We start from the raw sequence: 4,305 nt of genomic DNA, 5'->3' as shown, positions 1-4,305 counted from the left end.
AAAAAAAAAAAAAGAATGGGCTATTTTCATGTTTATATCTATATTAAGTGAGCATTTATGTACAATAAATATTACATGTAAAGTTTTAAATAATAGCCTAATTTACTTTTAAAAAGAATTCCTTTGAAAATTAAATCCTTTTATAGGTTTTTATCTTTTATGGTGTTTTGTCAAATTTTAATTCAAATTTGGGGACAGTGGCATATTGGTAATTATATGTGATAAATTATACTTACAAAGATTTACACAGTCTTCATGTGCATTTCGATGTGGGGGGTTTAGTTAATTTGTTAATTGATTTTAGACCTTTTTCACTTAATAAGATTTTATTTATCAACAATTTTCTTTCACTGATCATGCTTTTGTACTGCATCTAAGATTTGGTCACCAAGCAGAGGTGGTGCCGTAAGCCCTCCAGGGCCTGACCTACTGGTGAAGGCCAGCGCCCAGATCCTCTCTGCCCTGCTCCCCACCCACACTGGGTTTTGGCCAGCTAACCACCCATGGCGGGGAGTCCAGAGTTTGCACTGGAGGGAGAAACTTTCTTCCCAGTGCCAAGCTCCTGGAAAAGCAGTACCCACAGGCGCTGGCCAGCAGCCCGCCCAGGGACAGGCTCCCTTCCCCTCCGCCTGTGACTCGCGAGATATCAAAACGTATTTACTCATTTCATGCAGTCCCATGAACATCATGGAAGCTATAGTGGTATATGCTGTTGACCCAAGTTCAGCAACTGTTGTTATTTGGCTCATTGCACAATTATTTTATGGAATGTGCCCTTATAGAATAAGTAAAAAAAAATGGAATGTTTCCAGGAAAACAAATCATGTGATCTTCGAATTCAGAAATGAAGAGAAATGCAACCAACCGAAATGGTCATGATCCCCAAACAAGTCTTCCTCACTGTGCTGATATTTGGAGTAGCAGGGCTACTCTTCTTCATGGACCTGCTAGTCTGGATTGAACAACAACCTACAGTTTTGATCTAGGTGTTTTGCTCTCCAAGGAGATGCTTAATCTTCTAAACAAAATGGAACTGAATGAATTTAGAAAGAAAATAGTCTGTTGTGGAAAAGTGTCAGCACAGCTTACTAGCCAAATCACCAACTAGAGACCTCACAGGGAGGCTGGAGAAGAAAAGAGAACGAAAATGAACTGGGGTGAGGGGGCAGTAAATTACTTGAGACCTGTATCCAGAATCATGACTACTGAACAAATCCAGGAACATATCACCTACAGGGAGGTGCTCCCAACACTCAGGAAATCCATGCCTTACAGTCCAAAGGGGTATCGTCCACCTCTAATGTATCTAAATTCCAGCAAAGAGTCAAGAAATGAAGTCATCCTCTTTTCCAAACTACGCTGCCACCAAAGGAATATGGCTTTTGAAAAACAGTTTTGAAAACTCACTGTGGTTAATCAATTCCATGTTCTTTATCAGAAAAGACTGTACATGCTCAATGGAATATCTCAGAGCACTCATCTTGCCTCTAAATTCTTGCCAGTGGACATTATAGATTGTGTAATTAAATTGAAATTGAAAAAAAAAATTGTCCACCAAATGTAAGACCTCTAGATTTTCTCTTATCTGCTACCAATTTTACTGTTTTGTTTTTCACACTTAGTTCTATGATCCATTTTATTTTTTGGAAAAGTTGTAAAGTCAGTTTCTAGATTCATTTTTTGTATATGGATGAGGCAAGAGACATTCCTAACACTTAAAATAAAATGATAAAACCTGAAAGACAAGAAATGACTGACACACTGGGTCTGAACAGCTGGAACCAAGATGGTGCCAGGAATTATCACTGCTTAATCTTCAAACTTATTATATTCTCACTGTGCTGCATTAATGCTACATGACACCCTTACCCCTTCCAGAACCATTTATAACAACCATGACAATGACTGGAACTACCCTAATAAGACCAGAAAATGGGAGAGACGCTAGTTCCAGGAAAACCACTGCCCCTTTCCTAGAAAAGTCGTCAATAAACTTTTACTTAGCCTGGCATTAAGCCAATTCGTATACGCAAGACACATGCTGAAGTTCAGGACTGCCCTGCTATGGGATAGCCCTTCTATTTTTCATTTCAGCTATCAGTTCTTCCCTTCCTCGTTGGGCCGGCACCCAGGGAAACAGTGGACAATAGCATCTTAGGCTAATTCATTGATCCTGTGCACCCAAGGAGGGATTAAACTGTTCACCTCTCTCCCTTCATGGGACTGCTCTGTCTATGAAGTAAACTGCTATGCACCCTTTTCTTTCTTCTTCTCCTTCTTCTTCTTCTTCTTCTTCTTCTTCTTCTTCTTCTTTTTAAACTTGCTAGAGAGTATGTGTGCTTGATGAAGAGAGACAGAGAGATAAAAATAGGGAAAGTGAGAAAACAACCCCTAGGAAGGATGGCCATGAGTTGCAGTTCTCTCACGATTTTTGGCAAGTGAGCATACCTGCCTAGTGGGTGCTCTGGGTCCAGGACTTAAACCATACTATTGACCGTGAGAGATCCAGCTGTTTCAACCACTAGGTCATTGGCTGTCCTAATATTTTCCTTAATAAACTTCTTTTAACACTCTTTTAAAAATCTCACTTTTGAATTCTTTCATGCATGAAGCCATGGATTCTCACACCCTGGGTAGAGACTCCCCCATGGTTGAGTCTCCCTGGTAACATTAATTCCAGTTAAATATTTGTGTGGATCTGTATCTGGGCTCTTCATGATTACCTATTGATATATTTGTCTATTCTTTTGCCAGTACCACTGTTTCTTCATTATTATAGCTTTATAGCAAGTCATGAAATCAGATAGTACATCACTGATTTTGTTCTTTTTTAGTATTCTATTGACTGTTCTGGATCTTTTGTTTTCCACAGGAACTTTACAATTAATTTTTTGATGTAGACAAAATATTTTCCTGGAATTTTGATTGGAATTCCACTGAATCAAGTTGTATGAATTAAGTTGGAAAAGAATGGTATCTTAAAAATAATCTTTCTTTCAGGACCACCAGATGGTATAATAGTTACATCAGTGGACGTCCACATGGCCAGCTGTGGTTCGAGTTGTGGGACCTGGAGGCTTTAAACTTAGGCCAGGCTTATGAACGTGTATGCCAAAAATCCTGAGAGGAGAATGGAGAAGAAGGGATTGAGGCATGTCCATTCTCCTTGTGGGGTGATTTCTTCCTTTCTGTACCTCTGTCTCTCTCTCTCTAGTGAATGCATGCATCCTATAGCAAAAATCTCTCAAAAAATAATAATCTTTCTATTCATGGGCATAAGGTATATTTCCATTTAAAAAAAAAATCTTTGATTACTCAATCAGAGTTTTATAGATTTTCCGATATAAACCCTGTATATATTTTATTAAATTGATTCCTAGGTACTTTTTATTTTTGTTACCAATGTAAACAATATTTTATTTTGAATATTAAGTTCCAATTGTTCATTGCTAGTATACAGGAAATGCCTTTTATATATTAACCTGCAATCTTGCAATAATAACTAATTAATTAATTAATTAATTCTGAGTGGAATTTTTGGTGGTTGATTTTTGAGATTTTTCTACATAGTTGATTAATCCATCTTTAAACTAGCTTTATTTCTTTTTTTTAATTTCTTTCTACCAGTCTGTATTTCCTTTTGTTTTCTTATTTATGAGGTAAGACTTCAGTACATTATTAGATAAAAATGATGAAATGGGCATCCTTGCCATCTTCATAGTTATAAGGGCACACTATGCCATTTGTCACCAGTAGGTATATTATTAATAGCTATAAAAATTTCATATATAATGCTTGTAAATGTGAGAAGTTCTTCAAGTCTGCTGAGAGCATTCAAAAAAACTTGTTTAATTATGTTTGAAATTCTTTTCTGCATTTGTTGAAATGATCATATAATTTTTCACCATTAGTTTATTGATTAGATGGATCACATTCATTGATTTTTTTTTTATATTGAACCAACCTGCATACTTAAATCCCACTTGGTTGTGTTTGCTATTTTTTGTACACTATTGAATTTAATTTCTGAATTTGATCAGGATTCATCGATATTTATGCATAGTATTGGTCTGTAGTTTCTTTCTCTTTTAATATCCTTGTCTGATTTTGTGTTAGGATACTGGCCTAATATAATGAGTTAGGATGTGTTCCTTCTGATTCTGTGTTTTGAAGGAGGTTACATTCAGTTGGTAGCAGGTTCTCTTAAATGTTTCATAGAAATAACCAGCGAGGGAACCAGCAGTTAGTGTAATGGCTATGTCGCTGGACTCCCACGTAGTCTACCACGGTTTGCGTCCCGGACCC

Source organism: Tupaia chinensis, unplaced genomic scaffold, assembly GCF_000334495.1.
Source record: "Tupaia chinensis unplaced genomic scaffold, TupChi_1.0 Scaffold000452_1, whole genome shotgun sequence".
NCBI lineage: Eukaryota > Metazoa > Chordata > Mammalia > Scandentia > Tupaiidae > Tupaia > Tupaia belangeri.
Note: the sequence above shows the minus strand (reverse complement) of the source record.